General features: G+C 37.4%; 1 protein-coding gene across 2 annotated transcripts in view; it reads left to right on the top strand.

Annotated features, from left to right (window-relative positions):
- Positions 1-23833, top strand: part of fut8a (fucosyltransferase 8a (alpha (1,6) fucosyltransferase)) — a 94640-nt gene that overhangs the window by 28604 nt on the left and 42203 nt on the right. Inside the window, exons 2-3 of one of the 2 annotated variants that reach the window (XM_051868457.1) lie at positions 1145-1201; positions 10514-10582. The gene's annotated coding sequence lies outside the window, so the exon portion shown is untranslated. The remainder of the gene's footprint in view (positions 1-1144; positions 1202-10513; positions 10583-23833) is intronic. The other variant, XM_051868456.1, reaches the window with a different exon arrangement.

Consider the following 23833-nt stretch of genomic DNA (forward strand, 5'->3'; position numbering starts at 1 on the left):
GATTTAGCATTTGTAAAATAAATTATAAAATAAAATAAAATCTGTTTGAACGACCGAGCCGATCTTGTCCTTTTAACAGTTAATGGGTTTTTCCGTGCCCTGTTGACACTGACGGCACTAGTCATTTGTGTCTTGTTCCGTGTTCACAACAAGTTTCAATATAAAGTCTTTGCGACTGAGTGACTTGCTCATAAAGACAATCTTTGCTGCCATCTAATGGCGTAATAATGTAACTTCTGTTGCTGTTCATGGTCAGGGACTATTTTTCCAGCGGAAAGAAGACTTTTAGTGATTTTACTTCATTTTTTTAGAGTGAAGTTGCATTGATACATATTTTTTGTATTTAATATTTGTATTGTGTGGTAACCGTTTTATAAAGGCAATAAGCCCCGTGAAGCTGTGGTTTACAGTGAATTTATAACAGCTTAGAGGGTTTTAGGTACTGCGCTCCGCATTGTGCCTAACAACGCCCCTTAGCTATTATAAATTCACTATAAGCCATGGCTTCTTGGGGCTTATTGACATTCCTAAAAAGAAAGTTGACAAATATGTGACAAGCTTTGTTTTTTTTAAATCTAATATTTAGTAAATATTCTGTCTGCTCCACCGGTCAGGTCATAAATAAACATGCATGTTCATATGAAGTAAAACGAATGTAACCCAATATGAAAGGGCTCTGGTAGACGTGTATCACGGCACTGCCCATGTGCATAGGGGATTTAGGAATCTGATTGAAAAGATAGTCACATTTAAGCATTTACGTGCTTAGTTTTTTCCTATTGATCAAATTATTTCAGATTTACACCACCCCCTTTGAATCCTATTGACATTTTATTCGGATCGATCTCAATCTAATTGGTTTACTTGAAGGCTTTTCAAACCATCAATCTGATTACTAAAGAATTATTTGGATGCATGCGTATAAACGTACCTAATGTGACTTTATATCTCACATTTGCAACTTTAAATTTTAATTCTGGTAATTGCAATTTTAATTCCTGTAAATTCAAGTTACGACAATTGCAATTTAATTTCTTGAAATAGCAACTTTAATTTTTAACGTAGCGACTCTCTCTTTCATGCATATAAGAGGAGAATATTTACTTTGTGTCAGTGATGTGAATATTTTTTTCTTGTGTTACAGGGGGAGGGAATCGTCCTCGCATGTCCCAGCTAAGCTTTTTATAGGACATACAGTCTGGTAAGCTGTCTCTGTTGCTTGTGTCCGTCTACATATGTGCTGTTTAACTGTGCACTTTAAGGCTAGGTGTTGCACTGCAATCAACATGTCACAATTCAGTATATGGCATTGCATCACAATATAATAACTGGATTGAGATTGTGAAACTGGGCCGAACAGAAGAGAGACTCTCAGCGTGTCTCTGTGAGCGAGTGAATCTGCAGGATAAGTTTCAATCTCTCTCATGCGGCTCACTTCACTGATGTCCACTACAGTGCCTCAAAGAAGTTAAATATCGATTCAAGGTTCTAAAGCTGAGTTTTTTAAGCCCTAGGGCTCCATGAAGGTCCTTGCAGGAGGTCTGTGGAGAGATGTATAAAATATTTTATTTCAAAACCTACAAACATTATATGTCCAATTTATAAATGTGGTACATTATCAGCTTTAAAGATTCTAGAACAGAATAATGTTCACTAATGTAATTAGGATAAAGGGGTCTCTGGGTCTGTAAAGGCTGAAAACCTTTGTATTGATGTAATATTATGTGAGAAATGATCAGGTGTTTCTTCAAGTTCAGGCATGTTTATATTCATGGGGTTGATTTTTATTAAAAAATAACAGCTTTTTGCTTAATTTTTTATTTTGGATACATAAATGTGTATTAAGTGTGCCGCTGCACTCCTAGTCTACATTCAGATTCAGAGATCCAGTAGGATGGATATATATGTGCATATCTGAATATGAATCTGATGAATACACATATGTTCTTTCTGCATGCTTCTGAGCGCTCGCAACAGGTCTGGCAGTTTTGAGAAGAGGCTGTTATGTTGTTAATATTCCTCTCTGGGTGAATAAGCGTTCTCCTGTGTGTGGGCTGAGTGAGTCAGCCCTGTTACCACTTCTGTGTCTGTCCAGACTCAGAGCTGCTGCTCAGCGAAGGAGAATCCCGGCACAAACCCCCCTCCTCCACCCTCTTAAACGTGTCTCAGCCATCTTTCAACTGGCCAACTAGAGCATGACAGCAGCCTCTCAGCCTCACTCCCCTTAAACCCCCTCAGAACACTCTTCTCTTCTCTCCCTCGCTTTTTCTCTCTCTTTTTTTACTTCCCTCCATCAGACGACACAGTCGGGGGGCAAATGTGTCACATCTCATAGCTCAAGAGTTTCATTATTAGGCTTTTCCTAAAGATAGACACTCAAAATGTGGCTCTCCATTTTCTCAGTGTTAGAAATGATGACAGACCCCATGAAGCCCAGGGTTTTGCTCCAGAATCACCTGGGTTTCTCTAATGTTCTTATAAGCTCTTCATTAAGAGCAAAGCAAAGTTCCTAGAGAAGGCCAGACCTGCTAAATGCATTAGACTCCTGCCATGAAAGCTAATGAGAACACATTTGAGGCGACGTATTGACAAGTGTGTTAGTTTTATGTCAAAGGGTATATCCTGCTGGGCTTAATATAGCTTTCAAAGCCAAATTTTGTTGACTAAATATCTTTGAAACTGTTACATCCTTAAACATAGTAACGTGGTGACTTCCTCTTAAAAGATTTTATTTGCAGTCTAAATTTGTTATATCCTTTTTTGAAATTCCTCTTTCATGTCAAAGTGATAAAAGCCAAAAAATTGGCAGGATGGTCCCAATCGTGCACTGCTACTCAAGCGTGTTTTGGATCATAATTGTGGAACTCTACGGGCTACAAACAAAATTATTTTTCTCCTGAATCCTTGAGTCAAGCCCTACAAAATGTATTTACCCATATAAAATTTTCCCGCCATTTTTGATTTTCTTAACCTACTTTTTCAAACTCTTCCTAGGTTGTTGGTCTGATCTTCACCAAAATAGGCATAGGTGCTGGCAAAAAGTTATCAAAAGAATTTTGATTTGTTGAAGCATTGCAAGTTAAAGGGTTAGTTCACCCAAAAATGAAAATTCTGTCATTAATTACTCACCCTCATGTCGTTCCACACCCGTAAGACCTTCGTTCATCTTCTGAACACAAATTATGATATTTTTGATAAAATCCGATGGCTCAGTGAGGCCTGCATTGACAGCAAGTTAATTTACACTTTCTAATGCCCAGAAAGCTACTAAAGACATATTTAAAACAGTTCATGTGACTACAGTGGTTCAACCTTAATGTTATGAAGCTGACGAGAATACTTTTTGTGCTCCAAAAAAAACTAAATAATAACGACTTTATTCAACAATATCTAGTGATGGGCGATTTCAAAACACTGCTTCATGAAGCTTCGAAGATTTACGAATCTTTTGTTTTAAATTAGTGGTTCGAGTGTGTATCAAACTGTCAAAGTCACGCCCCCAGTGGTGAACCATTAAAATTTCGAAACACTTATGACATAAGGAAGCTGTTTACTGAAATCACATGACTTTGGCAGTTTGATACACGTTCTGAACCACTGATTCAAAACAAAAGATTCGTAAAGCTTCGAAACTTCATGAAGCAGTGTTTTGAAATCGCCCATCACTAGATATTGTTAAAGAAAGTCGTTATTTTGTTTTTGTTTTTTTTGCGCACAAAAAATATTCTCGTCACTTCATAACATTTAAGGTTGAACCACTGTAGTCACATGAACCGTTTTAAATACGTCTTTAGTACCTTTCTGGGCATTGAAAGTGTTAATTATCTTGCTGTCAATGGAGGCCTCACTGAGCCATCGGATTTTATGAAAAGTATCTAAATTTGTGTTCTGAAGATGAACGAAGGTCTTACGGGTGTGGAACGACATGAGGGCGAGTAATAAATGACAGAATTTTCATTTTTGGGTGACCTAACCCTTAATTGGTCAAGCAATGCCCATTTTTACTAAATGACCTATAGCTGCTGAACGCAATGTCCAAGCTTAATGAAACTCGACACACAATAGACAACAGGACATTCTGAGGATGCACACCAAGTTTTGTACAATTCTGCCAATAGGGGACGCAACAACTAAAAAAATAACTCCATAAACATGTGATCCATTGGTATGCATCTTCTTTGGAAAACAATTCATTCAGAGCAAACAAGCTTAGTTTCATTCATTTATAATGCTCGGGAGGCTGAAAGCAAATTTAAACTGTCAGCCATTTCAACTGAAAGATAAAAGGAATCCTTTGAGCCTAATGTTTTCCTATCAGTTTCCATCCCTTTGAATGGAAATAAGAGCATTGATCTAGTTAATTTGTATAACTATGGTGTACTGACAGAAAATTTTTATATAATTAGAGTACATAGAAATCTGTGAAATGCGTATAGATCATTAAATGTTTAACGTTTTTAGACCCCAATAAAACACAAATGTTTATCAATTTAAAAATATTCAACAATATTATTAGAGTGCAAGTAGAATGCATTCTAATGCATTAGTAGAATGCAACTGGATGTTTCTGAATGGTTAGTGGATAAATTTATGTAGTTGCTGAGGAGTTGATTCAACTCATCAACTAGTATGTGCTGTCATGTTAATTTTTTGCACAAATCCAGCGTTGAATTGACCCTCGTTTATGAAGCAGTCCGGCGTAAAATGACGGCATGGCAACAATACTCTACTACATCAACAACAACATGGCCTCACCTCTTTATTGCGTGTTCCCGGGGGCAGGGTTTATGTATATTTTGGGGTTTGTGATGCCACCAACCCGGGAAGAAGCTTGTTATAGTCCCTACCAGCCGTTTGTTGTAGTCCTTAAACAGCGATTTCTGTAAAAGAAAATATCTCCCTTTGCATTGAACTTTGAGCATCGTAACTTTGCAGATGTTGATTATGCTCAAACAGCAACATTACACACTAACTAAAAAAGTTAAAAAAGTGAAATCATAATCAAGGACCCCTTAAAAAAAAGACCTTACTGACCCTAAGCTTTTGAATGGTGGTGTATATTGGTGAGACAGGTGCAGTAGTTTTGGCTGTCATATCATGAGTAGTGTTTAATGTAAAATTTCATCTATGAATAATCAGATCACAGAGAGTTGCAGGACTATCTTTTTCTAGAATGTTGTGTAAGATCAGATACTCCTGTAAGAAACTGATTTGAAACTAGCATTTAAGATCTTGCAGGTCATCTCTTTGAGCATTACTTCTTTATATCATCAGAAAAAAAAAAAAAAAAAATGTGTGAGCGTTTGTTTTCCAAGCTTTGATGACAGACAGGAGATGTATGTGCAAGTGATAAGGCTGTCATTTGCTATTCTGTTGACATTTGACAACCTTTCACATCTGTTTCTTTCTTATTTGTCTCCATTGTATTTACTTATTTTGAAATTTTCTATTAGTTATAAACAGCACATTGAGACGGCAGTCAGACTTCCTTTATGTTTCACTTCGCTACTTTATAAAAAGAAAGAACACTCAAGCATATAAGCAGACAGAATGTATGCACACGTTTCATTTTACTTTTGAGAACATAGACGCAGTGGCTGTTAGGTGATGATATTTATTAAATCCCAACTAAAGGTATCCCTCACACAAAACTTCAGATGTCCTCACAGGATGGTTTTTGATGTTTTTAATGAAGACTTTTTCAACGATTTGGTGCTCAACAGTATAGCCAAACTTGTACACACACAATTCATCTCATCATCAGTTAAAGTGATGCATTAAACTCCTTCATCTTACTGACTATTGATCACAAACACACTGGTCAGCTTAACAAAACACTTTTTCACTCATTACTCGCCACATACAAATCATTTGGGTGTTGCTTTGTCCTCAGCACATTCACTTAGCAAAACACATGCGCACAAATATATATATATATATATATATATATATATATTAGGGCTGTCAATTTAATGCGTTAATTTAATTAATTAGTTATGGGGAAAAATAATGTGTTAAAATTAACGCATTTAACGCACCTGCCCCAGACCTATGTAGTTCATCTTGCATTTCATAAAGTTGATGGTGACAAACATGAAGCAGGGCAACAACTCACTGCGTGATGTAGCCTATAGAATTCAGTTAGAATGATCTAAAATTCAACACCGTATGAGTTTTTATTATGATATAGTAAAGCAATATCACAAGGTAACTAGCGCAATTTCACACGTGCTGTTTTTGCAAAGCCAGAACAGAACTGTTGTGCGTCCATGAGCACCACACAGCAGTGCTTCGTTTCTGTATGAATCCGTGTTTTGAGCAAATCAGTCGGGTGAACCAATGATTCAATGGCCCATTCATAAAGAGAACTATTTATACTTTATTCCTGAACAAATCAGCTCTTTGAACAAATCAAATGAATGAATGAATAAATGAACGACTCAATGACTTATTCATTTAGACATTTACCGCAACCTACTGACAGTTTTAGTTTCTTATTTAGAGTATCATTTCATTAAAAAAAAAAAAAAAACATTAATGGTATAGTTCACCCAAAAATGAAATTTCTGTCAACATTTACTCACCTTTATGGCTGTTGAAGTCTAAAAGTTTATGTGTAATAAATTCTATGTTGAATTTTGTAATGTCTAATGTCTATTGGGGGTAATTTCTCAGAAAAATTTGATGTGCGATTATATACACATTTTCACAAGCAGTCATTCTTCCTCCAACATACTGTTACAGAGTTTTAGACTGCAACTTAATGGGTGGCAAATGTGACCAGATGTCGGTTTTATTTACTGAACCATTGAAGTTGCACGTATTTGAATGCCTGTGTATTTTACCAGGATTGGCCCTGCTGCAGATGCTCAAGTTGCTTAGCAACAGCTTTTAGTGGTCTTCAGGAAATGTTGGCTGAGGGGCTTGTTTGCTTGACAGTGCTTATAGGGTCTTTCTTCACTAAATACCAATAAAGTCAGCTCATGGCATCTCTGTCGAGAACACTCGCATGTTCTTATTCATATGGCAAGGGTGATGGGGCTTTTCATGGAATCTGACATTACTGTACAATGAAAATAGTACTTAAGTCACTGCATGCACTATTTCCTGTCTTATCTCAATAGAGCATCGTGGCAGAAAAAACATTACATAATGGGTTGATAAGATTAACCAATGATTGTACTGTGAACCCATTTAAGGTTCAATGAAAAGTTTATTTTGTTTGTTTATGTGTTTTAGCTGGCCCACTCAGGCTAGCAGGTTTCGACTTGCCCTGCCCAGCACACAGCGCTTCTGTTCTCCTTTAGTTTATGATCTGTTTAACAGTCATGTCTAATGCGTTATTAGATACTGTTATACAAAGAAAGTATACGTTTGCGTTTGCCGTATGGTTGATGCCCAATGTCGCTAGCTGAGCAGAAGTACATAGTCATGTTTTGCTTGGTCCAAAGTTGCATTGGATTTTCTCCTTAGCATAAATTTTGAGAGGTTCACCTATCACTGTTTTCCATGTTCGTAGAGTTTGTGGATTAAATATATAGGCTATAAGCTGTGTGTGTACACAGCTTTTTTTTTTTTTAAATGGTGGGTGCTGTTTTTTTTGTGTGCGTTCGGCCAATCAGCATACACTTGCATCACTGGTAGCTCCTACTGGACTGGATTAGACCCTACTCTGAAGTAGGAGCTAATTTAGTTCCCCCAAAAGGAGTTCCTAGAATCATTCTTAGTTCCTGCGGTGCGAACACGCCACAAAGCAGGTACTTCCGCAAATAGTTCTAAGAACTTTTGGGGGGTAATTCCAGTGTGAAAGCCCCCATTGTCCTTAAAAATGTAAACATAATCTTCTTTCTTCATGACCCCTTGTGCACAACCAAGGTTTCCTGTGCCTGAAAAGCTCAACAGCATTATACTCCTTCCACCATGTTTAACTGTGGGAACTGTGGTCGAAGGACTCTTCTTTCTTCTGCCAAACAAAAGCAGCTCCAGTTTTGTCTCAGACTACAGTGCAGACTTCCAAAACTCATACCCTTGTTTTAAATGATCATGGGCAAACTTCAGTCTGTCTTGAATGTGGCGCTGTGTGAGCAATGGAGTTTGTTGACATCCCTGATAATGTTCCTTTCCAAATTTATAGATATCTTACCTTTGTGACCACACCCAGGTTTATTTTTTTCAACAGAATGTGTTTCCTTGTACTTTGCAATGATGCAACATACAGCACTTGGAAATGGCATTATAGCCACCCCCTTAAAGGGTTAGTTCACCCAAAATGAAAATTTTGTCATTAATTACTCACCCTCATGTCATTCTAAACCTGTAAGACTTTCGTTCATCTTCGGAGAACACAAATGAAGATCTTTTTGAAGAAATCTGAGATATTTCTGTCCCTCCATTGACTGACTAACTTTGCAACTAGTACCATGTAAGCAGATACTCAACCGGACATGAATGACGCACAAGAACAAACCTCTTCCAGAAGCTCAAACGTGCTGCGTAACACATGAGAATGAGCCTCATTGGTTACGCAGCATGTCTGAGCTTCCAGAAGAGGTTTGTTCTTGTGCGTCATTCATATTCGGTTGAGCTTCTGTTAATGTTCGCTGATCAATGTTTATATGTGAAAAACCTAAATTAAATCTTTTCATCATATAAAGTGATCGAGTCTCTTCAGAAAATTTGGACTAAACTGCTCGATTCATATGGATTATTTTTCCGATCTCTTTATGAACATTTTGAAGTGTCAAAGTTGTAGTTGCAAAGGCAGTCAATGGAGACAGATTTCATCAAAAAGATCTTCATTTGTGTTCCGAAGATGAACGAAAGTCTTACGGGTTTGGAACGACATGAGGGTAAGGTATAATGACATCATTTTCATTTTGGTGTGAACTAACCCTTTAAGATGTGCATCCACTATCTTCTTTCAGAGGTCCAGACTTGTTTCTTTACTCTTTGGCATGATGTAATTCCTTGTTACAAAGAATGTAAGAGTTGTGCCACACACTGGACAAAGAAACAGGAACGTCAAAACAAAACATAATTTTTTTAGATATGCATGCATGTTTAAAACTTGATAAAGTCCCAGAAAAAGGCTTAGTTGCATCAAAATGCCTTTACTGTCTTTCCTGCACCACATACTTGCTTTGAAGCTGCTGCCACAGCAAACGTTTTTCACAGGAGCCCGCATGAGCTGACTGCTGTCCCGGCGGTGCAGGGAAGAAACAGGATGTGTGTTGACCCGCATCAAATAGAAGAATGCTATGATGTTGACATTCTTGCACGCTGTCTGCCACACAGTCCATATCATAGCAATGTTCAACATACAGTTACTTACAGATAAACTTCTTAGGATGTTTGTATTTAGCAGCTTTGACCTTTGTGTTGGCACTTGAGCGTGTGTTTGTAGTTGGTTGCTCGCCGGGCTGTTAATAGAATAATGAAGGCCGTTCAGATTTTTTTGTAGCACGAGCTTGGAGTATGTCCAGTTTCTGCAGTCCTTCTTCAGGTCCACCCCCAGCTTCATCCATCCACGGCTAGCACTGTCAGCTTTTGAGAAACCAAGCATTGAGCAAAACATCGCCTGCTTTCAGTGCGGCTCTAAGATTAGATGCTTGGATGGAGGTCACTCATCTCCTTTGTTTCCTTTTAATCAGACGATGGCCCTGTGGGCCACTGTCAGAGATCACTGCCCTCCATTGTTTAGGGATGTCAGATGAGGCAGTTCTGCTTAGAAAAGAGCCTTTGGATGCAATGAGAGCCTCCATTGTGGTTGTAAAGAAGGAGGATGAGGTGCCAGGATCAGCCAGAGCTCCATGGCTCTGTCTCTATTGTGACTTTAAGATGTCCGGCTCAGAAAGTCTGAAAGTGGCAGCCATGAGTTACAGGGGGGATGGAATCAGCTGCAACAAACCCACTAAATTAAAGGGTTAGTTCACCCAAAAATGAAATTTCTGTCAATAAGTACTCACCCTCGTGTCGTTCCAAACCCATAAGACCTTCGTCTTCAGAACATAAATTAAGATATTTTTGGTGAAATCCAAGGTTTTTTTTTATCCCCCATATAAAGCAACATAATTACCGGCCTTCAAGGTCCAGAAAAGTAGTAAAGACATCATTAAAATAGTCAATGTGACTACGGTGGTTCAAAAACATAAAAAACAAAAACATAAAACTTTTGAATGGCATGAAAGTATTTTTTTTTTTTAGATATTATTTTAACATATTTATATTGTGTAAATAATGTTTTACACAAAAATAGAAATTTTTATATAAAATATGTAAGGCATCATAAAAGTGGTCATACGGAAAGTTAGTCATGCGCAATTTGAAAATTGTGAGTAAATGATAACAGAATTTTTATATTTAGTTTCATTATTCCTTCTTGTTCTACAACTTTTGCAGGTTAAACTAATAGACAGATAATGCCAAAGGCAAAAAGACAGGATAGATGAGTTATTGCTAACTGTTGAAGTCTGCCAGATAAACATGACTGCTGTCCCTCCTTCCATTGAAACAGAGAATCGGCACCGACAAGCAAGAGAGAGAAGAGCCAAGACACAACAATAGCAGGCGAGAAAGAACTCAGGTGAGACATATGTTCCGCCGATGAAATGATTTATCCTCCACCCATGAAACTACAGGGTGAGACGTTAGCATGATTGCTTTCACGCCAGTGCACTCAATATAGCCAGAGGTGGTGAGTTCGAGGACGGGCAGAGTTCTGACATGTCCGCTCACACACTCATGGGCTTTCCTCATGTTCTTTTGTCCCTTGGAGGCAGTTGCAAACCGATTAGCCTTTTCTAGCAAGACCGACTCGTGGAATCATCAGTGCTGCTCATTAACCAAGTGATACTCAGCAGATCAATACACTGTGCAAGCCAAAGAAGAGAGACTGAGCCTGATTTTAAACAACTCACTGCATCTTCTGCTATACTTAGACAAATAGAAAAAAGTAAAGTTTAATAAAATATATTTAGTTTCACTTCTTGAGGTTGACAATCAACATTCTTTAAAATTATGCATCCCCAATTCACTGACTTTCTCTTGAAGAAAAAAAAAACACATTCAATTTTAAGAGTTGTTGCCTGTAGCTCCCATTATCTTTTCTCAGGGTTTGAATTTTTTATTTCCTTTCCTCTAAATACTATCTTTTTGATAGTTTTACGCTTTCTTTTCTTCCTTTTAGGAGTCCTGTGTATGATTGCTTCACAGTAAAGGAATGTCAAAAAAACCTACTGTTCTCTCACTCAAGACTTAAATGGAAAGTTTGAGACCGTCAAAGGTTTCATGCTCATATTTTGAGCAGCCACAAGTCTCTCGACACTTCCCACATCATCCTGCCACTCACACCTGTGACCCCAGGAACATTTAATAGCTTGCACGGCATTATTTTTTTTCAGCTCGCACAGTATTTATGCAATGCATTATTGCAAGAGTGCAACAAATCTTAATGGAAAAAGTGAAAACTCCTTTTAATATTTCCTTTTAATCCTTTTACTTTGAGTATACTTTGAGATATATAGCCCAGCATGTATTGTCATTTTTTTCACTAATAGCTCAAGGCCAGAACGACAAGCTCATTTTTCCTTTGGCCTCTAACTCTTTTTCTGTCATATTCTCTCATGCATTTTTAGCATGCGTGCCGGAGCAAAGGTCATCTATTGTATGGCCTCATAAAAAGAGCAGATCAGGGCTGAATCAAGGCCTACTTTATCCTACAGCCTCAGTCAGCTAACCTGACACTAAATACATCTGACAACCTTCCGGACACCGCCACACTGCTGCTTGACATCTACTGCCTTTTCCATTAAGACAAAATATAGCTCTGTACTTACCTCGTGGCCTGAGCTGTAATGTGTTCTCACTAAACATCCATCCAATGTTCATCTACTGCTATCATGATGCATACAGATTTATCTTAGCTCGCTCTTGATAGCCACTATACCTATACCATAAAATACACACCCACATGTACACTCAACCTCTTCACTCTCATAAGAAGCTAAATCAAATTTATACCCAACCCCAGGTGCACATCCCCAATCGCACTTGCAGCTCACAGAGAGTCTATTATAGCTCTTGACTCAGCACTCTAAAGTGCTGAGATGATTCAGCATCGCTCTTTCTGGCTGCTCTCTTACTGGAGATCTGTTGACTCCTACAGATGCAGATTTTACAATTAAATAGTAAGGACTGAGTAGTCATACAAGATTAGAAGTGGTTAAGGTCCATTATATATGGTCCAAGTGTTATTAGTATTGCTTATATTTGGGGTTACGGGTTTGTTCTAAAGCCCTATGCCTGAAGTATGGGATCATGGTCAATAGAAAAGCTAGAATGGTTCAGCTTTACACGATGCATAAAAACAGAGACATATCCCATGCTTGAGTGTTAAACTTTGCCGCGTACCTCGTCCCGCACTGTTTGTTCTACAGCTATCAATGACAGCCTACCCCACTTTGGGCCAGTAAGCAACCACCTAGAAACCAACTAGCAACCACACCGCAATACTCTTCAATGGCTTAGCAACCATCCATCATAAGCCGTGTTTCCACCGCAGGAACTTTCCCCAGGAACTAGGGACTTTCGGGTGGTACTCGGTGTGTTTCGACCGTAGGGACCAGGGTCTAAATGAAGTTCGGAGTAAAACTTTCCCCCTCAGAAAGTCCCTGCTCACGAGGTAGTACTTTTTCAAAGTTCAGGAACTTTCGAAAGTGGGACTTGGGAGCTGAAAATGCTGATTGGTTGAGTTCACACAGCATTTTGATTGGTTGACTCCACGCAGCATTTCATTTCAACCACCATTTTTGGAGATGTTTGCTATTCGAATCAACCATGGAGTTTAAAAAATACGACCGATGGACCGGCGACGAGGTTCAGGCTTTATTAAGCTTATATACGGAGGATGAAATCCAGCGGGAACTGGAAAGTCACGCACAGTCTTACGTTACTAGACTAATTTGCCTAATCTTCATGGTATTTTAGGCGGCGATGGAAATGCAGACAGCAACAGGTCTGGGGGAAAAAAAGTTCCTGGGACAAATTGGTCTGAGTAATTTCGGTGCGAACGCAGCTATAGTGGCAAGTTTTGCAGAGGCAAGCGCCACTTTTAAGCAAACGTAAATATTTAGTTTTATGTATTCTTTTATTGTTTTACATCATCTCTGTCTGTGATCTGTCTGCCTTAAAGTTCATTAAGGGTGTGTTTACACTTGTAGTTCGGTTGTCTTGGTTCTTTTGGTCTGGACCAAAAAAAGAAAACAATACATTTAGTCTTGGTATGCTTAGCATTCACACTGTCATTTTTAACACCAATCCTTAATATACAAAAAAAAAAAAGATGCTTTTATGCGACGGAACTTGTCGAACATCTAAAAGGATGCTATGTGCTCGTTGTATGTGCATACATATGATGGTATATGATGGAGCCGACAACTCGTGAAGAGCTTATAAAATGTCTAAAGGAGTCAAAACAGCGGCAGGAATCCCTCTGCTGTGAAGAGACGCGGTTCTGATGTCTGTACCGAACTGTGATGGGCAACATCACAACTATGATATGAAGAAACAAGTATGCTTAAGGATTTTGTCATTTTAGGGTCAATTCTTGTGACATCATGTACTGTTTTGGTTTGTTTACATGTCTTTGGTCCGTGTTGCATTCATATTTCATTTGAATCGCACCATAGTTCGTTTGGAAGCAGACCGATACCCATCTTTTCAGCCGTCTTTTCTCTGTCCGTTTGTTTGATGCACACCAGTGTTTGAATGGTATAGCGTTCACACTTATTCAAATGAACCGCACTAAGAGAGTACCAGGGTTAATTTTAATCGAGTGTGAAAACACCTTAAGATGTAATGAAACTTGAATGAGTTGCTGTGGCTTGTTCCAGTGGCAGCTCAAGTGGCAGTTTCCATTTGGGGGTTTCATGTGTTCAAAGAACTTGCTCATACAGAGACGATAAGTGTAATGTGTGTGTGTGTGTGTGTGTGTGTGTGTGTGTGTGTGTGTGTGTGTGTGTGTGTGTGGTCTGGTAAACCTTATTTTTGACCTCTTTGACCTTGACGTTTTTTGGTCCCTGTGAGGAAAATGGCTTATAAATCATACTAAATTATGTTTTTTGAAAATGTAAAAATGCAGAAAGTTTTCTGTGATGGGTAGGTTTAGGGTTAGGGGATAGAATATACAGTTTGTACAGTATATAAATCATTATGTCTATGGAAAGTCCCAATAAAACTCGGAAACCCAGCGTGTGTGTAATTTATGGCATTATATTTTGAATTATGTAATATTACACACACACACACACACACACACACTAATTATTCAATTAATATTTATACTTAATTTATATACAGTATCTAAAATACAATAATGGCAAGCATGCAAGTTCCATGCTTTAGGGCTGTCAAAATTAACATGTTAATTTTCCGATTTTTTTTTTATTTATTTATTTTTTTTTTATTAACACAGCATTCATTTTTAAATTAACACAGCATCCATTTTTTCCTTTCATTTAACGTTAATCAAGGAACAAAAGAAAAAATCACTCACTGCTTTTGACTGAACAACTTTTGTAGATTTAATAAGGATTAATCTATATTTAATTTATACAGCTAAGACTGTGCAGTATTATTTTACATTTAATTACTTTATTCAATTTCTGTGCATATTTCCAACCTGAATTTTACTTTTAGACATAGCTGAAAATCCTAAAGCACTGTTTACAAGGCTACATAGCTCAAAGACAATGAAAACAATAACCTGTTTTTAGTTCACTTAAATTTAAGTTATCATATTTTTTAAAACCTATTGCTTTACAAATGATGGCTTTCAGTTGCACTGTAATGTTGAATAGCTATAATTACTCATTTGATTATCATTTTTATTTTATTGTAGAAGTATTCATGCACATAGATAGCAGATATGAGTATACAGTAGCTCAAGTATTCAGTGTGGTTTAAACAGCTACAAATACACACAAGCTAATACACCTAGAGAGGGAACACCAGATTGCCTTAACAGGTGTTGCCTGCCTAATGTGACACTTATTGAATATAAAACTGATGAAAGAGACAAACCTAAGCTTTTCCCTCCTAATTGCCCTCCCACCCCCTGTTCGAACAGACCCAGTGTTTTGCATAATTATTTTTTATATACACACATACACAGGTCCCTCTGAGAATGTGTCTGTTCTTTCCAAGCAGGTGTGGCTTTTTCTATAAACTGTGGTAGCCGCAAGCCACACCTTTTGCATAGCGTCTTAGCATGTTAACATGCACACAAACAATAAGAGTAGTGTACTCCCTCTCATAGTATCTCACCTTAGTGCAACTTTGTTGCAAACATTCAAGGTTCTTGCACAACTTTCACACTTCAGCCACAGTCTACCACTATAGGCATTTCTCACACAAATTGTTTACAACCTAGTTTTTTTAAGATGTAGGATGGCACGATGTTCTACAGTATCTAAAGCCATTTTGTCACATCGTGACGGGCTTCAGAGACACACACACACACACACATATGTATGTATTTATGTGTGTGTGTGTGTGTGTGTGTGTGTGTGTGTGTGTGTATGTGTGTGTATATATATATATATATAATATACTTTTAAATTGTTCAAAAGTGACAGTAAAGACAAAAGATTTCTACTTCAAATAAATGCTGTTTTGAACAAGAAGAGTTAAAGCAGCAATAATGAAGCACAATATAAGGACCAGGGGGCGATGATTGGAGGGTAGAAAACTCCAACACAAAAACTTGTACCACAATAGAGACCACATGGATATTAACTGACCTTTGAACCTCATTCAGTGTTCTCTGTCATTTTTGCTTTGTTGAGCATTCCATTCTTCCACCTGAGTTAAAACACTCCATGTTCCCAACTTAAAGGGTTAGTTCACCAAAAATGAAAATTCTGTCATTAATCACTCACCCTCATGTCGTTCTACACCCGTAAGACCTTCGTTCATCTTCAGAACACAAATTAAGATATATTTCATAAAATCCAATGGCTCAGAGTGTACTCACACTAGGCGCTCTGAACCGTGCCCGAGCGCGTATGACCCCCAAAGCCCGGTTCGTTTGAACAAGAACGGAGCGATTCCGTGCCCGGGCGCAGTTCGTTTAGCCGTCCCTGGCTCGCTTGGAAGAGGTGGGCCAGAGCACGGTTCGGTTGGGCTCGAACACGGTTCGCATGCAGTGTGAGCGCTAACCGTGCCTGAGCATGGAACAGCTGCTACTTTTGTGTTCGCTACTGTCATCATTACGACGGCAAACATCTTTATTACTACTTTGAGTGTATTTGGGTTTATAACGGGTCTGGTTCTTACCTTATTGATGAACAGGAATTGTAGTTTGCAAGTAAAGCTGCAAATTCCTCCATTAACATCAGCTGCCTTCGTAATATTCCTCTGATACGTGCAAGTGAAAATCGCTGCGCGGCATAAATGATAAATCTATTAGGCAGGATCTTAGCGAAAGTGCATTTCTTCCTGTTTTCTTCCATACAAAAAGTTGCATCGTATATGACGTAAACATGCTCCGGCCCGGAACGTTAAGTGCAGTGTGAGTGCAGGCCAGCAGGGGAGAGGGGACAATTGCGCTCGGGCTCGGTTCAAGGCAACCGTGCCTAGTGTGAGTATACCCTCAGTGAGGCCTCCATTGACAGCAAGATAATTAACTCTTTCAGTGCCCAGAAAGCTACTAAAGACATATTTAAAACGGTTCATGTGACTACAGTGGTTCAACCTTAATGTTATGAAGCGACGAGAATACTTTTTGTGTGCCCAAAAAACAAAATAACGACTTTATTCAACAATATCTAATGATGGGCAAATTCAAAACACTTTTATTCTAAGTTTTGTCATCTGCCGCTTTAAATGTTCAAGCTCTTTAAACCAGGATGGATTCTGATTGGCTGTCAGTGTTTTTATTGTTCATCAGCTCAAAAAATAATAATTCTGAAAGTGATTCCAATGATATTGTTTCTCTGTGCTGTTATCGTTATAGCTTTGGTATGGACTCTGCTATTCTTTTATATGTACAACGATTTTTAGAACTGTATCTTCATCGTTACAGTGATCGTCCTTAGCCTGAACGGGCCTCAAGTCTGGTACATGGGGTGTTTTAATGGAATGCTCAACAAAGCATCGGTCAGTTCAGAATGATACTATTGAAGTGCTACCAAATCAGGTGCTGTTGCCACCATCTGTAGAACTTAGTAGCACTGGTGCTACTGCTCTCAAATGTTAGTCTGGAGCCCTGGCACAGCTGTCCTCTTGAGATCTGTTTCAGTAGGGAACAATGTTCCATCTTGCATCATCCTTCTTGGAGTGGCCTTGAAGTTTATTGTCAAATTTCTATAACTGAAATCTCAGGATCAAATACAAAGGCCTGGTTTTGTAGTATTTAAAACTCACTACATACCGTACAGTAGGACTCATATCTTACATTTCACTTGTAACCCGAGTCCAGTGTGAACTCAAAAAGAACAAGAGCAGTTTGTCACCTTTTGTGTTTGTATGTGACCTGCTCACATTTAAGCCCCGTGGGTTGTACTGCTCTAGATACTGTACAAAACATAAGGCATGTGCATCCAAACCACACCTGAACATGCTTGTTTTTCATCTTCCTGAATGATTTAAACATTAATCTTTTACCTGAATTGAGAGCTTACAGGTTATCAGTGATTCCCACAGGACACTGGATCCGTACAGGAGTCAGGCTGCATAATGCAGTGTGAAGTCAGTGGGAGTGCTCCATAGACTTGTAGAGCTCTCAGAATGCACATCTACTGGAATGAAAAGAGCTGACATTTTGCACATCGGTATGGGAAAGGAAATTAGGGAGTCTATTATCCTTGCTGTGTGTGTTGTGTGTGAGTGAGAGAGTGAAAAAGAAGATAAATCTTTAACAGCAGAAAAGGACCATCGCCATTTACAGCTGCATTAACAGAGAAATGTCAATGAAACATAATTTCGAAAAAATCTACTGAAGATGTAGGAAGCAACCAACAGAAAAAGAGGAAATATCAATACGCTGCTGTATTGTGATAGTCTATCATCACAACATTGAATCGATGAGCATTTAAAGTCTTTGTTAGTTTTGCATTTTAAAAGTGTAGTTCACCCAAATATGAAAACTCTGCCATCATTTTTTTACTGTCATGCTGTTCCAAACCTGTACGACTTTCTTTCTTTCTGTGGAATACAAAAGGATAAATGTTGAAAAATGTACCATTGGCATCACAACAGAAGAGAACAAAGTCATACAGGTATGGCATAAAGGTGAGTAAATGATCACAGAATGTTCATTTTTGGGTGAACTATATGAGTCTGTAATTTCCAGCACCATTAAGAAAAGAATTGCATTTAAAGTTTGTAGACAGTACAGTGAACTCTTTCGTGTCGCACTGAAGAGTTGTTGAGGTATGAAAATCTTAATGGTGAAAGTCAATGTAGCATGACTGCATACATGGCTGCTCAGCTATATCAAGTGCATGGGTTGACTTTATTTTTTGCAGTGTCAACAAGGGGAAGCTGATATTAGGACTTGGTTTCGGCAACAACTTTACAATATGGTACATATTGATACATGTCATTCGATGCAGTAGGATTGTGATCGAAACGGCCAAATTCACGAGTGACCAAGTGTGTCAATATTAAAGCAATAATGCCAGATATATTAGTATCTGACTGTGTTACCACAACCCTGTCAATGCAATGCATGTCTTGTGGTGATACATATACATATAATATTAATTAATGTTCTATAGTATTATATAATGTATGTATATATATGAATGTGTGTGTATACATTCATAGTGATTTCTTTTTAATTCTATTAAGTTTCTTATATTTTCATTTCATGTCAACATACAAACTAGGACTACGATACGACACTCTAGCAATATGAACAAACGATTAATATATATATCCAAGGGCCTGCTTACACCTGGTCATTTCATGCATTTTCTCTGATCGGATAGCAATCCGATCGCGAAAAGACCAGGTGTAAATGCCCTCCGAAACGCATTTGAGACTGATTAAAATCCTATCGCTCAAACCACTTCAGGAGGTAGTCTGGGACGCATTCCAGATGAAACTGAACAGGTCTAAATGCATCTGGTTGTTGAAACCACATATGTAAATTTTACTCCTCCCAAAAATGCTAAAAAATAAACCTGTGAGCGTTATAAGCTAAATAACATGTTAAAGCCAGATATGTCGGCGCTACTGCGTCATGCATCACCGCATATGAGCAGCTGAGTATCTCTTCAGCAAGCAGACGCACAAACTGCCGCAAATGAAAGTGAAAATAAGTCGCAGACGCTCAAAACACAATCATCTTCATTAAAAGTAATAACACTAAATGATCTTACCACTGCTGTTGCGGCGCTCACTCCAATTTCATTTTGAAATTAGCTTTTGATCAATAAAATGCAGCTCTGAACTCTGCATAAAAAAATCTGCATTAAATCTGCATATAGTGCGGGAATTGAAGATTTATATCCGTTTTGCGGAGACACATTTATGTGGCCAAGTGTTAATGGAATCGTTTTGATAAATCAGATAGCTATCCGATCATAGAAAACGCATGAGGTGTAATGTCAAAACTCAATCTTCAGGTGAAATGACAGACTTCTCTTTGGTGACATATGCAGGACTAATCCAATAATTTAGTCCGCTCAAACCCCGCCCCTTTCTTACAAACAACTTCAAATTCGCATTCAGTTCTGCTCTACATTTTTGTTCTTTTTTTGTTGATCCATTTCACTCGAAAGTAGGTCACTACGAAAGAAAAGATCTGTCACTGACTGACATTGTGACTTTAATGAAAATGTTGTTTTCATAAAAGTTTTTGTTAACTATAACCTTTTCACCAACCATTTCAGTTTTTGTAGAGTTAGTCTCTCATCCTCGGTTTGGAACAAGAAGAGGGAGAAAGATACTTGAAACCCTGCAGAAATCCATCCTAACCTGAACAGGCTGTTGTTCAGCCCTGCACGCTTTCATAAATGCAGACATTAATTATGGATTTATTGCTGTCCTTGTCTGTGCGCTGCTGTGTCACTATGCAGATCTCAATTATTCATGAGCTGTAGGAGCGGGGTAAAGGGTGGTGCACTCATGCGGGACGGTGCAGTTTACAGATTATTTCTCTTTCAGCACCAAATCGTCTGGTTCAATTTATTGCAGTATTTTAATCATTTGCTCACAATTATCATTTAAAACTAAGACTCTCACGCTCCATGATATACATTTGTATATGAAACTGGGAATCTCAGCTTTAGGCCCGACTGTACTGAGTTAATTACAAGTTTAAATAAGTAGAATGTCATGCTGAACTTTATATAGTGTAGTAAAGAGATATGTCATCCTCCATTATTATCAAAATAAAGTAAACTGTGACATATTATACCCAAAAATTTTTCATACAGTGGACTACCAGTAAAATTGATAAAAATTTAGAACCAAAAATTATTCAGACACTTTGACCTGACCATGTTTTGCTTAAGTGTTTTATCTGACATAACTATAGTGAATAAACTGTATTAATGAATGAAATGTTGAATATATATATATATATATATATATATATATATATATATATATATAATATGAACTGAAAAAAAAAAAAAAAATATATATATATATATATATATATATATATATATATATATATATATATATATGGTGATTTGGTATAAAAGACTTCTTTAAAAAAAAAAAAAAATTAAAAATCTTTGTAAATGTTTTATAAATACATGGATTAAAATGGCTCTTTTTTGTTCTTGTGAAATAATAAATTTTTGTTTTTTGTTAGGTATAATATGTTAATGATCCATGTTTGAATATTAGTTTTTATGAGAGAGAGAGAGAGATTGTGGAAGGAGCTTTTCATTTTGAATATTACGTGTCAGTATTGTGAATATTACGTGTCAGTTTAAAAAAAGCAAGCAAAAGCTTTAATGAGTAAGATAGCAGTTCATGCATTAGATTTTAAGCTGATTTCAGTGTATGCCAGCAGGAGTGTGGGTAAATCCCCGTGTTTAGTGTGTAGTAGTGTAGTAGTGCCCCATGTGCGCACCCCGTTGACTGCAGTAGTGATGTGCATAAATAGCTGCCGGTCTGCTGTACTGAGACACTAGCAGAAGGTCACTCTATTGATTCAGTCCCGCACTGCGGCCTTTGATTACCGGGTCTGACACACCACCGCAATCTATAATGCATTGTATATGCTCTGTGCAGAAATCCATAATGACTCTCTATATTCCGCCCTCATTCATAATGAAGGATAAGCAGTGCCTACGTTCCCCAATCTGTCAGATAGTCCCCATCCGTCAGCCACTTTTACATGCACAGTGAGTGGCACATTATTTCAGCTCTGTAAATGGTTCACTTTTAAGATATGACCGTGGCTGCCTGTGGGTGTGCTGCGTGTATTAACTTGAGATTGTAATACAAGTGCAATTTGACTGTGATTGCTCATTTAAGTCAATAAATGAATGTACAAGCATTCACAAGTTGAGCTAAAGTCACAGAGTAGGTATGTGTGTGTGAGTGGAAAAAGAAATTATTTGACCAGAGTTTGCAGTCTAAATTGAATGCGATGAGATTGGGGGGGGAAAAAAGTCTTCAATGGATTCACACGAACAAGAAGCTTGGCCAGTGTGGTCAGTGTGCATGGAATACAAGAATACTGCATTCAGTGCAGTGTACAATTAATATTGCCTGCTATTTTTTTTTTTAAACAATGTGAAACAGAATGCATTATGCAAACATTTCAGACAGTAACATGCAACATTGTTGTCACTTGACCTCATTACATACATTTTATTTGCATTTTTAATCTTGTGTAAACAACAAAAAACAAAAATCCTTCTGTCTTGGCAGTCCAGAAAATGAGTCAAGAAAAATTATGGTAGATATTACTTCTATATCAAACACTTCATCAAGATTTGGAATATTTATGTAAAACTTATTCATTTTAGAAATAGTTTTAAAGGGTTAGTTCACCCAAAAATGAAAATTATGTCATTAATTACTCACCCTCATGTCGTTCTACACCTGTAAGACCTTTGTTCATCTTCGGAACACAAATTAAGATATTTTTGATGAAATCCAATGGCTCAGTGAGGCCTCTATTGCCAGCAATAACACTGAATCTTTCAAGATCCAGAAAGGTACTAAAAACATATTTAAACAGTTCATGTGACTACAGTGGTTCAACCTTAATATTATGAAGTGACGAGAATACTTTTTGTGCGCCAAAAAACAAAACAAAATAACTTTATTCAACAATATATAGTGATGGCCAATTTCAAAACACTACTTCATGAAGCTTCGAAGCTTTATGAATCTTTTGTTTCAAATCAGTGGTTCAGATCGCATAAACGAAGCCTCGTTTACTGAAATCACATGACTTTGGTGCTCCGAACCACTGATTCGAAACAAAAGATTCGTAAAGCTTCATGAAGCAGTGTTTTGAAATCAACCATCACTAGATATTGTTGAAAAGTTGTTATTTTGGGGGTTTTTTTGGAGCACAAAAAGTATTCTCATCGCTTTATAATATTAAGGTAGAACCACTGTAGTCACATAAACTGTTTTAAATACGTCTTTACTGCCTTTCTGGATCTTGAGAGGTTCAGTGACATTGCTGGCAGTGGAGGCCTCACTGAGCCATCGGATTTTATCAAAAATAGCTTAATTTGTGTTCCGAAGATGAACGAAGGTCTTACGGGTGTGGAACGACATGAGGGTGAGTAATTAATGACATTATTTTCATTTTTGGTGAACTAACCCTTTAATATTAAGATTTCATACCACCAATTAGTGTTAATTAATTCCTTTTTAATTAATAAAATGTATGTTAAACCATCCATCCATATATATAAGAGATACATAAAATATCTTCTTAATTAGGAATGAATATGCCATTGTACCCAAGCAAAACTTTTATTCATGTATCAGGTATTGTGCATTGACTAAAGGGTAAATTTGGCTCTCTACTTCCTGTGAAGTAATAAATGTGATCGATGTGTACTTTTATGGTTTTTATACTCTGTACGATTTGAAACCCTTTGAAAATGTAAATAAATAGAAACATTAAAATGGGTTAGAAAAAAAATGTTTTTAGACCTTATTTCAGACAGTTACATGCAGCATTGTTGTCACATGACCTCATTACGTACTTTATTTGAATTTTAATTTGGGACATCATCGAACACTTCATCCAGATTTGGAATATTTAAAACTTATATAAATATTTATTTTAGAAAAAAATTTAATATAAAGATTTATACCCCAAACTCCTATATTTAGTGTTAATTAATTAATTTTTAATTAATAAAATGAATGTTAATCCATCCATCCAACCATCCATCCATTCAATGGTTTTATATACTCCGTATGATTTGAAACCTCACTTAAGATGGCATAAAAATAGAAAATGTAAACAAAATATAAACGTTAAAATGTGCTAGAAAAAGTTTTTTTTTCTTCTTTAGATCTGGGATCTCTCTTTTTCTCCATATCACTCTTATTTCCTTTTCTCGTTTCTTCCCTGCACTTTTCCGTAACTGATTCATTTTGAGGAATTCATTATGCACGCTTTAATTTTGCGCTGACTTGACATCTAACTTTCACAGCTCACTCCTTGAGCTCACTCTAATCCTCAGTAACAGCTGTATGACTGTTGCGTTGTCAGCTCAATCCAGACTCATATCCTTGAGAAGGAAAGGGCGGAGCTGATAGATAATCTCACTTATGCCTTTATATCTCACAGTTAGCAGAAGCATGTCCTATCATCTCACTGATCATATATGCT

This window comes from Ctenopharyngodon idella, chromosome 17 (genome assembly GCF_019924925.1).
Source record: "Ctenopharyngodon idella isolate HZGC_01 chromosome 17, HZGC01, whole genome shotgun sequence".
Taxonomy (NCBI): Eukaryota; Metazoa; Chordata; class Actinopteri; order Cypriniformes; family Xenocyprididae; genus Ctenopharyngodon; species Ctenopharyngodon idella.